The following is a 12867-nucleotide window of genomic DNA, read 5'->3' as shown; positions in this document are numbered from 1 at the left end:
TTTATTTATTTATTTAATTTATTGTTTTTCGAGACAGGGTTTCTCTGTGTAGCTTTAGAGCCTATCCTGGCAGACGCTCTGGAGACCAGGCTGGCCTCAAACTCACAGAGATCCGCCTGCCTCTGCCTCCCGAGTGCTGGGATTAAAGGCGTGCACCACCAATGCCAGGCCCTAGTTAGGGTTTTTTATTGCTGTGAAGAGACACCATGAGCACAGCAACTCTTTTTTTTTTTTCTTTTTTTCCCACAGCAACTCTTATAAAGTAAACATTTTCAGGGGGAATGGGTGGATGACAGGGAGAGGGAACTGGGATTGGTATGTAAAATAAGATTGGTTTTAATTTAAATAAAAATCAATTTTAAAATCAAACAAAAAAGAAAGGAAAAAGAAAACAACTAATTGGGGTACTTTGCTTACAATTTCAGATGTTCAGTCTATTATCATTAGGATGGGGAGCATGGCAGTATGCAGGCAGACACAGTACTGGAGAGGTAGCTGAGAGTCCTACATCTTGCAGCAACAGAAACTTGACTGAGACACTGGGCAGTATCCTGAGCATAGGAAACCTCAAAGCCTGATCCCACAGTGACACATTCCAACAAGCCCATTCTCACTCCAACAAAGCCACACCTCCTAACACTGCCACTCCCCATGTAATTATGGGGGTCAGTTACATTCAAACTACTACGGCATCCAAATGTGTTTTCTGACACACATGCACACACCTGCATGCACCTCCTCACCTCCCCAGCACAACCACCTACAAAGGATGACTGACATAAGACTGAAAGAGTAGAATTGCATTGTAAGCAGCAGCTACCTCTAGAGTTGAAGGGATGGATCCAAGGAAGGCCAATACAGGGACACTGCTCTGCCCCATCCAGGCTAACAGTCACAGTGTTTGGTAGTATAGCTAGTGGCTGGTTGGACAGTAGAAAAGTTCAAGGTGTAGCAGGGTAAAGCTGGTTAAGGCTAGAGTAAGGGAGCTGCTTGCCAGGGTACTAGTGACTTGCTGGCACTAGGCAGCTAGAGCTGATGATCAGGAGCTTAGGTGCATGCCACCAAGTCTTCTGTACATTTCTAACAAGGATGTTACCTTCTGGGATGTTGGCAATTGCTGAATGGGGTGTTGGTGTTATTACGTCTTCTACATACCACTTGGACCGTAGATGCCAGGAAAAGGAAACAAGGCAAACTAGAAAAACAAGTTCCTGCCACTGTTGGGCTGTGTACTGTTCCTCCAGCACCCTCACCTCGAGGCCTGGCAACTGCTTACAATGTCAATATCATAAATCAGGAAAAAAAAAAAAAGGGCCAACTAGGACCCGTGAGACACAAACTGATGACTGGCATAACCTGTTATCAAGGGTGAATCCATTGGATGGGGTAGACTTAATACTGACTTTACAGCTTGGGATGACCAAACAACATGGGTAGTATACATTAGAAGAGGCAAGTTTTGGAGATTTTGAATATTGACTTTTTAGGGAAGATTCCTTTCCCTTTAAGCTTCTCGTATACCAATGATGGCCTGTAAAGGAGGTTCTTCCTGTTTGTAGCATCATTATATACATAATTACCTACCATACATAATATGGATTTAAAAGGACTTATATTTTGGAGATGGGGATGTGTGTAAGCGTTACAGTGGATCGGATGGACAGGGATTCTGGCACTCCGGAATCAAAGAATACTGAATGTTACATTGTAACAGTATTCTGGCAATCGCGAGCCAAGGAATACCACAGGTCACAGTAAGCGTAGCAGCTTACAGCCAGCCCTGCTTGGGGGAAAGGCTTCCTCAGTGTATCAGCTCTGCTCTGGCAGAAGAGGGTTTCCCCAGCTCCAGGGAAAGGCTTCCTGATGGTAGCAGCTCTGCTCCTGCAGGAGAGGGTTTCCCCAGTGAAGTTGTTACAGTTGGGCTCCGGGTCCCCTGGAGAGCAGATTGTAACAACTTTGCTTCCCTAGGGGAAGTCCCCAGGGGGAAAAGTGTTACAGACCTGCTCCACTCTGCCCAGGTCAAACCTGCTCCAGGGAAAGGTCTTCACCCAAACCTCATTCAAGAGATTTATTGGGAGGGAAGAATCCAGGAGAGTGGCTACCTCTGCCAGGGTGGAAGGAGGCAGCTGGACAGCCACATGCTGTACAGACTCAGCGTTTATATAGGGGCTTCTTAGGGGGTGGAGCCTTTCCAGGGAGATTTCCAGGGTGGGGATTGGTCAGATTTCAATCCTTGAGCTCAGACAGGCTAGATCTCCCACTTAAGGACTGGTTGGTTTTCTGCTCAGGTTTAGGGTCAGATTTGGCTCTGGTTTCAGGGCCAAAGTGTGGTGGTGGTGGTGGTGGTGGTGGTGGTGGTGGTGGTGGTGGTGGTGGTGCTGCTGCTGCTGCTGCTGCTGCGCTGCTGCTGCTGCTGCTGCTGCTGCTGCTTCTTCTTCTTCTTCTTCTTCTTCTTCTTCTTCTTCTTCTTCTTCTTCTTCTTCTTCTTCTTCTTCTTCGGTTTTTCGAGACAGGGTTTCTCTGTGTAGCTTTGGAGCCTATCCTGGCACTCGCTCTGGAGACCAGGCGGGTCTCGAACTCACAGAGATCCGCCTGTCTCTGCCTCCCGAGTGCTGGGATTAAAGGCGTGCACCACCAACGCCCAGCTCAAAGTGTACTTCTTTCACTGGTCCTTTTTAGCCTTTTGGCTCTAATTTTAGGGCCAGAGTGTATTTCTTTCACTGGCTCTGATTCCAGGGACAAAGGGTGTTTCTTTGGCACTGGTTTCAGGGTCAGGGTGCATTTCTTTGGTTCTGGTTGCTGGACTAAAGTATGTCTGTGTGAGGGTGTCAGGTCTTGGAGTTGAGGCAGTTGTTAGCTGATATGTGGGTTCTGGGAACTGAAGCTGAGTCTTCTGGAAGAGCAGTCAGTGCTTTTAACTGCTGAGCCATCTCTCCAGCCTGATAAAATAATTTTTAAAAATAACAGGATATCTCAAAAAACCAAACATAAAGAAATGTAACACACCTTAAAATAATATTCCACAACACCTAGGTATGTTTTAATTGCTGCAACTCTTCTTTGAGAAGCCCATACCCATGTTCTTGGCTATTATTTTATCTTTCCTTCTAAGCACCTTTCTTTCTTTTAAACTAACATTAAAATACCTTGGGCTGGCCGGCGTTGGTGGCGCATGCCTTTAATCCCAGCACTTGGGAGGCAGAGGCAGTTGGATCTTGGTGAGTTCAAGGTCAACCTGGTCTATAGAACTAGTTCTAGAACAGCCAGGGCTACATAGAGAAACCCTGTCTTGAAAAGCTAAACTAAAAAAAAGTACTCAGTGTTTAAAAGTATAAACTATTTTTGCAAGTGTTATTTGAAGATATATTATGGTAACATTAGACTAAATCAAGCAGGGAGAAAAAAGAAAACAGTACTGGCAAGATGAATAAAGGTATTCTGCTAAGCCTGATAACCACAGTTTGATTCCTGAGACACACATAATGGAAGGAAAGAAGTAACTCCACGTTGTCATCCGACCTTCACATGATTGCTGTGACAGGCACATACTCTGTCACACATGATAAACAAGTTTAATAAAATTAAAATATCTTAGGCCTCTGAGATGGCCAACCTGATAGCCTCGGTTTGAGCCCTAGTACCCACAAACCTAAGATTGCTGAGGTTGGACGTAGAATTAGAGAAAGGAGACAGTCAATACTGCTGTATGCTTATGAAAGAGAAAGAAAAGTAGCAGGAAGCCTGACCCCACCCAGTAGCACTGCCAGTACCTATGGCCTGTGAGGGTGGCCCAGGTGAGAAGAGCACTTCTAAGGATCTTTTTTAAAATTTATACTTTTAAATAATTTATTTAAGTTTATTTTATTTGCATTGGTGTGAAGGTATAAGGTCCCCTGGAACTGGAGTTTCAGACAGGTGGGAGCTGCCATGTGGGTGCTGGGAATTGAACCCAGGTCCTCTGGAAGAGCAGTCAGTGCTCTTAACCAATCAGCCATCTCTCCAGCCCCCTAAGGATCTTTTTTTTTTTTTTTTTTTTTTGGTTTTTCGAGACAGGGTTTTTCTGTGGCTTTGGAGGCTGTCCTGGAAGTAGTTCTTGTAGACCAGGTTGGTCTCAAACTCACAGAGATCTAGCTGCCTCTGCCTCCCCAAGTGCTGGGATTAAAGGTGTGTGCCACCAACTCCTGGTTCTCTAAGGATTTTTAAATATTGGTTTGGGAAACAGTTATTGGAGAAATGAAAGCAAGCACTGTATTAGTTACTTTTCTTGTTGCTGCAATGAAATACTTAATGAGAGCAATTCAAGGAAAGAAGGGTTAATTTCTGGCTCACAGTTTGAGAATACAGTCTATCTTGGTGGAGAAGGCATGACAGCAGGTCACACTGCAGCTGCAGTGTGGAAGCAGAGGGTGACAAACACTGGTGCTCAGTTTGCTTTCTTGTTTGGGACCCCACCTTATGCAACGGTGCTGCCCACATTTAAGGAGGGACTTCTCACCTCAAACAAACCTAAAATTCCCTCACAGACATTCCCAGAAGCTCATCTCCTAGGTGACTCTAGACCCTGTCAGGTTGATGGTCGACATTGACCATCACAAGCAGTTATATGCCAACCACTGTTGTAAGCACTTTATATGTATTATTTTGTTGAAAATCGAATACAATAACTCCTTAACTTTAAGATAATAAAAAGTGTGCTTATTCCTGTTTTACTTTTGAGATTGAAGTACAGGGTATGCAAACAACTTGCTCAAATGAATCGGATTTAAACCCAAACAATCTGACTGGTAATCTTTTTCTTTTTTAAAAACTAGTATTCTAGTCAGGCAGTGGTGGCACACACCTTTAATCCCAGCACTCAGGAGGCAGAGGCAGGCGGATCTCTGTGAGTTCGAGACCAGCCTGGTCTATAAGAACTAGTTCCAGGACAGCCTCCAAAGTCACAGAGAAACCCTGTCTCAAAAAATCAACCAACCAACCAAACAAACAAAAACAAACTAGTATTCTATAAGTGATGTACAGGCACACACATCATGGTGCACATGTAGAGGTCAGTTGGTTCTTCCCCACTTCTATGTGGGTTGCAGGGATCAAACTCAGGCCATTAGGCTTGTATAGCAAGTGCTTGACCCATCAGATCTTTTTCTTGTGTGTTTTGCTGCAGTATGGCAGAGCATAAATGAATGAATGAATGAATGAATGAATGAATGAATGAGCTAAGTGAACCTCTGAATTCCACAGCAGAGGGTGAGTAAAGTAGGGCAGAGAAGAGGCTAGTTAGATGCAAGGTACTATTCCAAGCTTTTTTTTTTTTTCCGAGACCAGGTTTCTCTGTGTAGCTTTGGAGCCTGTCTTGGAACTCGTTTTGTAGACCAGGCTGGCCTCAATCACAGAGATCTGCCTGCCTCTGCCTCCCAAGTGCTGGGAGTAAAGAAAGGCATATGCTACCACCACCTGGTACAATTCCAACCTTAATTCACCCACTTTTAGCCATCTAGTACTAAAGCAGTACAGCACAGTGTTGAGTGAATAGATTTTTGGCACCAGACAGAGCTGAGCTGAATTTACTCTAGGCAGCTGTGTGCTCTTGAATAATGGAACCTTTCTAAGTATTCGTTTCAGCAGCCTTACAATGGGGTCAGTAGTAGCTATGCTCTTGAGTACGCACAGGCATAAGCAACTGCACATACACATGTGCATACAGCACACATGCAGCATACTCGCATACAAAGCACCTAAAGGAAACATTTTGAAGACTGGCTATCCTATGTAAAGTCTTCCAGCTGCCGCCACTTCAGATGGCAATGAGCCTTGGAGCTCCCGGATCAAATCCATTTGTGGAGACTAGAGAACACCTCAATGAAGAGATACTGTTTGAGCATGGTTGTGATGAACAACAGAATGTTTGCTATTGGCTGGTAAGGTGGCTTAGCAGATAAAGGTGCCTGCTGCCAAGTCTGATAACTTGAATGTGATTCCTCAACACACATGATGGAAGGAGAGAAACAACTCCCTCAAGATTTTTGTTCTCTGACCTCACATGCATACCATGCATTGAATATATGCATATATGCATTGAATAAAAAAGGGGGGTCTAGTACAGCTGAGCTGGCAGCATGAGCAAATGCAAGGAAATGGGGGCTTAAATTGGGTCCAACCACAGAGGGCACTAAAAGAAGTATTAGTAAACAAAGCTTCAATGGCCTGTGTGATTTATAATTTGGGAAAATAAATGGAATCAGGATTTTGAAGTCCCCATGACAGAAGAATTTGAATTTGTGACAGGGCAAGACAGTTCCTCCATCTGTATTCTTGCTGAGGCCATTTCAGGTTTAACTAGAATTTGATATCTATGATATAGAATCCCATGGAAAATTACCCAACCCTATTCTAGGAACCTGAGGTAAAAATGCCCCAGTTAACTTAGCTTAGCTTTCATTAAATTACCTGCTTGTGCAAATTTTCCCTTCCAGCTAACCAGCTTATTTTAGTTTTTATTAAATTGCCTGCTTGTGCAAACTTTTCCCTCCAGCTAACAGCTTATCTTAGTTTCTATTAAACTGTTTGCTTGTGCAAACTTTTCCCTTTAGCTAATAGCTTATCTTACCTTAAGTAAAACTGCTTACTTGTGCAAACCTCCCCTTGCAGCTGCTGAGTGAGATAACAAATATGTGGTTTTTGCCTTTAAAAGCCCTTTGGCCTAAATGCTCGGGACTATATTTGAGTCCCCAAATACCTGAGTTTAGTTCCAGCTGGCTGGAATAAAGACTTTTAATTGGTTATAAACTGTGTCTGAGTGGTCATCTCTGGTAGGTTCCCTGCAACAATTTCCTTCATTTTGCTGTTCCATGTTCTGCTTTAAAAAATAGTTACATGTGCGCTCACTGTCATTTAGCCTTCATTTCCTAGCCTCCTTGAGTGCCTTTTGCTGACGGGAAACTACCAGGAGAAACTTGTTGGGAGGGTTTCTGGGAAAGTTTTGTTTTATAATGAAAGGACAGATTCCTGATACCATTTTTTCCCCTCTACTTCATGCCACGTGTAGGGTGGCAACCATCTTTTGATCATGAGGTTATGAAGCAGAGGACTCCGGTACAGTTGAGATACTGAGCCAAATCCCCAGCAGCCAAGAGTTTCAAACACCTTGATATCTGAGAAAAGCAAAGGCCTGTACTCTAAGCATCCAGGTTTTCTAGACTTGGGACCCAGATCACTCCTAACTGATTCAATGGGAATACTTTGGCTTTTTAGAATAAAAACAGAAAAAGATGGTCATGGTCATGCATGCCTGTAATCTCAGCACTCCAGAGGTAATGGCAAGAGGACCACAAGTTCAAGATCATTATTAGCTATACAGCAAATTCAAGGCCAGCCTGAGTTACAAGTCTATGTCTCAAAAATTTAATTCAAAAAATAAAGTAGTGTTTCACTCAGGCTGGGATTCCTTGATTTTTTACTTTTTTGAATTCAGAACTCACACTGTTAATGACTGAGACACGATCTAGTATTTGGCTTGTTGATAGCCTAGGACTAGGCATGTGTATAAACTGGTATAAGTACATACCAGGGACAGATTGGCTAAGGATCAGTGCTATGACTCATCAAAACAGGACAGAGCATAGTCTCCTCAATCCATTCATTTGTTCTATCTGTAAACATGTTCTGTCGTCAAAATTTAATGCTGTGACATTAAATCATGACCTGCAATGTCAGATTGATTGAATGCAACATCCATAAAGAGGAGCTAACTGGCCTTTATAGACATTCAGCAGGACAGGCTCGTACTTTTTTTTTTTTTTTTTTTTTTACCAAATATAAGGCAATTTTGTCTAACTTTTCTGCAGGTAGGTGGAGATTCCAAGGGCTGATAAACGTTGGACCCAATGTCAGGTTTCAAGGTCCAATTTCATTCCCCCATTCTTGGCTTTCTTGGTGGCACAAGCCTTTAATAATCTTTGACAACATTAAGGGGAACTAATTTATGCAGCCTTCATAAATATCAAAGCAAAACTCAAGTATATAAGACAGAAATGGATGTTCATACCTGTAATCTCAGCACTTGGGAAGTGGAAGCAGGAGGAGTAATGCAAAAGCAAGGCCAGTCTGGGCTACTCTTCAGTCCAATCTGGACTCTATAATAGAACCTGTCTCTATCCCAAGCCTGAACAATGCAATTATAAAACTCAGGTTATAATTTATATTTTTATCTGGGATATTATTTCTCTCTAAGCTTTACTTTTAGCTTGGGTTTTTGAGTTTCCTTCAATTTTGACTCATTCCATATTGTTCAAAAAACTGTAGAAAACAAAGAATTGGGCATGGTGGTTTTAGTTTGCAGTTTCTGATTCAAGATTCCACATATATTCCTTGTAGAGTCCAAGGAATCCACAGTTGCATTTGGTAGTTCAGAGCCAATCTGAGCCCTTTGCGTTCAGCCTTGCTTTGAGCCTATTATAAAACTGATTCATTTAAATTTTATCACCACCCCAACACTCCTCTAAACTCCACAATCATCTTTTCTTTCCCTTCATTTGGCAGCATATGGCATGATTCCCATTGTGTGGTCTGCATTTATGTATCTCTGTGTGTGCAGGTATTCATGCAGGTCAGAAGAGGGGTTTGTATCCCCTGGAGCTGAAATAACAGATGATTGTGAGCCACCTCTTGTGGGTGATGGGAACTGAACTGCAGTCCTCTGGAAGAGCAGCAAGTGCTCTTAACTACTGAGCCATTTCTTCAGACCCATCCCCATAAGCTTTAATCTGAAAGATAATTTCAACAGGTACTGTAGAAAAACAAGTTTCTCAGTCATCCTGGGAGCAGCAGTCACTTAAAGGTGCTGGTTCTTTTGTTACTTTCTAGCTGTAGCGATCCCTTGGGAGAATGGTTATTTTTGGTTACCTGTTCGGTTGGCTTTATCTGTGTATCATTTATCTGTGTATCATTTCAGCCTAATGAATGGCTAGGCAAATTTGCACTTTCTCACTCTGAGCTGATTTTTACTTTCTCAGTCCTTTCTTTTGTCCAAGAGCCATGAAATTCAGTTCCCAGGACATTATTTTATGAACGCCAGAGCTGCACTACTGAAATCCACTCACTTTGGAGTCAAATTTTCATATTCCTTTCCTTGGGAGAGGAACTGTAATTTATATAACAATAACTGGATAGTGACATTTGTGAGTTAAGATAACACATTTGAACACTATAACACAGACAAATGTTAACATGTTTTGGTACAAAAGTAAACTTTGTAGTACAATTTTAAAAGAAGTCAAGTGTAGCTGTAGGTGGTGGCGCACGCCTTTAATCCCAGCACTTGGGAATGCAGAGGCAGGTGGATCTCTCGGAGTTTGAGGCCAGCCTGATCTATAGAGTGAGTTCCAGGACAGGCTCCAAAGCTACAAGAAACCCTGTCTCAAAACAAACAAACAAACAAACAAACAAAAAACCCAAAAAACAAAACAACAACAACAAAAAACCTCAAGTGAATCTAAATTAAACTGAAACAGGCTGTCTTCACTATTTTGAGAAGTTCAGAGGCTGGTATGGGAGTAGTAGCTAACTTAGCCTAGTTTTTCAAAGAAATTTCCTTATTCCGTATAGAGTACTTGGTGTTAAGCTACTTGCTAAACCAGCTGGTCTATCACAAAACATCTGTACTAAAGGCAGCTGGGTGGACAGCGAATACAAACTCAACCAGGTGCTTACTTACATTTGAGATAAAAATCAAAAGCAAATTGCAGGCAGGTGCACTGTTGGCCCCAAGAAGAGATAAGAGCTGCAAAGGCTATCATTAAGAAGGTGGCCAAGCAGGGCGTGGCAGTGCACGGCTTTAGTCCCAGCACTCCAGAAGTAGAGGCAGCTGGATCTCTTTTGGGTTCAAGGTCAGCCTGGTCTGCAGATCGAGTTCCAGGATAGCCACGGCTATTACACAGAGAAATCCTGCCTCCTAACCGTGACTGTATAGCCCTGGCTGGCCTAGAATTCACTAGGTAGATCAGGCTGTGCTTCAACTCACAAAGATCTGCTTGCCTTTTATTCCCTTAGTGCTAGGATTAAAGGTATGTGCTACAGTTTTAATGGGCTCAACAATTTAATCCTTTGCCTGACAAAAAGGGACCATTTCTTGTGTCATGAGTGCATGTAATCTATCCACATCTGGCTGTAGCCCAGTCATCCTGTGCTTTAAGGACATCTTATAACCCTGGGTCCAAGGAGCCTCCAATCTCCCTGAGTATTAGTGTTGTGCTAGCAGCGGCTAGCAATGACCTTCTCTTCGTAGCTAGCAGGATAGTCTTCCTATAATCTTTTTTTACAGAGGACAAAGTGTCTGGTTTTCAATTGTGAAGAGGTTTTCTTTTTCTTTGGGGGGTAGGGTTTCTTGTCCTCAGCACCATTGACTTGGGACCAAATAATTCTTTGTTGTAGAAGGGCTGTTCTGTGCACCCCAGGAGTTTCCCAGTGTTGCTTCTACCAACCCCATCCCCATACCTGACAACTCAAAGTGTCTCCAGAGGTTGTAGAATGTTCCCTAGAGAGCAAATGAGCTGCAGCTTGACACCACTGCTTCAGAGGATGTGCTGGAAAGTCTACTCCCGCCTGTGAATAAGAGGGAAGGTGATTTGGGTCAGTGAAGAGTTGAGTAAAATGTAACTTTTCCTTCTTTAAAATTGAGACAAGGTCTTACTATATAGGCCTGGCTGGCTTCCAACTTGCAAATCCACCTGCTTCTCTCTCCCAAGTTCTGTGAATTAATGTGTGTGCTACTATACCTGGCATTCCCTCCTAACCCCCCACCTACAGGGTTTGTCTTGGTAACAGGCCTAGCTGTCCTGGAACTAGCTCTGTAGACCAGGCTGGCCTTGATCTGCTGGCCTCTGCCTTCTGAGTACTGGGATTAAATGCATGCATCACCACACCTGGCTAATAATTAGATTATACTGTGAGACCTTGGACATATAAAAAAGTTGTGTACTGTATATAATACACAATGGACTAATAATTCAATGTAGGCAAAGAATGAAATGTCATCTGCAACAGCATGGATGGATGGATCTAGACGACATTATATCCAGTCAAAAAAGGCAGGCACACAAAGCCAGTATCTCACTCATCTCCCTTTAATTGGAATCTTAAAATTCCAATTCATTGAGACAACATTAAATATTTTTTATTAGAGGCTGAGGGCAGGGAAAGGGAAAATGTTACTGAAAAGAGACAGTGTCTCAGGCAGCAATATGCAATGTGGAAATTTTAGTTAATATATCTATGATAGTTAATAGCATCTCCTATAGTTAAGAGTGGATTTTAGCCGGGCGTTGGTAGCTCACACCTTTAATCCCAGCACTCGGGAGGCAGAGGCAGGCGGATCTCTGTGAGTTCAAGACCAGTATGGTACAGAGAGAGTTCCAGTACAGCCTCCAAAACAATACAGAGAAACCCTGTCTCGTAACCCCACCCGCCAAAAAAAGAGTGGATTTTAATTGGACATAGGGATGCACACCTATAATCCCAGTTACTTGGGAGGCTGAGGCAGAGGATCACAAGTTGGGTATCAGCCTAAAATACATGGCAAATTCCAGTTAAAGTCTCCGTCATTTAAGAACCCAACGCAACAAGAAATGGCTGGGGATATAATGGCAGCTTGCTAGCTTACTATAGATAGGCAAGGGTGCGGCAGGGGATGGTGTATTAACTGTTTTCATCCCAAACAATAATGCAGGATAGATGATAGCTACGTTAATGAATCTGATTTGTTCATTTGGCAGTGTATCCATGCACTGCAATTTAACACTGTACCCCATAAATATACGATTTATCAATCTGAAGAGTAAGGTAGTGCAGGAGCTTGTGGTTCCTACTATGAGCTCAAGAGCCAAAAGGCCAACCCCGACAACACAGTGAGACCAAGAATCAAAGAGTACTGCATTCGTACAAGTGGAGAACAAAGAGAATTGTCTAACCTTGCGATGAGCATGAGCATCTGTTACACCTGCGGGAGATGAAGCTGCAAAACGTTGATTAGGTGGGGTCTGAGAAACAGACGCTTTTAATAGTGAATTTCTCCGTGAGTTGTGCATAAGAATCGCTAGGTAACTATTTAAAAACAACAACAACAACAACAACAACAACAAAAAAAAAAAAACTCGAAGCCCAGACATCACGCAAGAACACTTGCATCTGAATCTATGGATATGGAACCCATAGACTTCTTTTTCTTTCTTAGAGGCTTGTACCTGATTCCAAACAGGAGCCAAGATTAGAAAACACATACAAAATATGTGGACTTTTGGAGGAAAAGAGGCGATACGGAAAGATGAAGTAAAAACCCATGCAGGACTGGGCGGCTACTGCAAGGGCAGGGACAAAAGCCAAGAGTACCAGCGAAGAATTTAAGGACTGCATGTGTTTCACAGAAGGGCTCTGGGTGACAGCAAGGAGCTTGGAGCACTCGAGACTGCATTCAAATGACGTTATTGTGCCGCTGCTCCTGTCCCGTTCCATTTTCTCGCTCATTTTCCCACAGTTGACACACACAAAAAAATGACGGTCACGTTCTCTCCCACGCGTCGCGCCAGAGGCGCCTATGGGCGGAGCGCGCGTGGGAGAGTCACGGTGCGCGGTCACCGCCGGTCCCCGGAGAGGAGCTCGCCATAGCGTTAGGGTCCCGAGAGTATACACGGGAGAAGGGCGGCTTCTCCACCAAGCCTTCTCAGCCCACCGCCCAGCTGCGGATGCCTAGGCGGGGGTGGGAGGAGGGTGGGGGGGAAAGGAGCGCCCGGGGACTGCTGACGTTACCGTGACGCGGCCCCACCGGCTGGCGGCACGGCTTCCGGCGGCGCGCGTGCCCCCCTTTTCCGTTTTCCCGCC

The 12867-nt window shown here is 43.6% G+C and overlaps 1 long non-coding RNA gene across 1 annotated transcript; it reads right to left on the bottom strand.

The window, feature by feature from the left end:
• Window positions 1-2716: 2716 nt before the first annotated feature.
• On the bottom strand, window positions 2717-12772 carry LOC103161218. The gene is made up of 3 exons (XR_003488456.2): window positions 11961-12772; window positions 10489-10596; window positions 2717-2939 (listed from the first exon to the last, which is right to left on the bottom strand). It is a non-coding gene; the product is annotated as an uncharacterized LOC103161218 (long non-coding RNA).
• Between the last annotated feature and the right edge of the window lie 95 nt (window positions 12773-12867).

The sequence above is a fragment of the Cricetulus griseus genome, chromosome X (genome assembly GCF_003668045.3).
Source record: "Cricetulus griseus strain 17A/GY chromosome X, alternate assembly CriGri-PICRH-1.0, whole genome shotgun sequence".
Lineage (NCBI taxonomy): Eukaryota > Metazoa > Chordata > Mammalia > Rodentia > Cricetidae > Cricetulus > Cricetulus griseus.
Note: the sequence above shows the minus strand (reverse complement) of the source record. Positions and strands in the feature narration are given on the sequence as shown.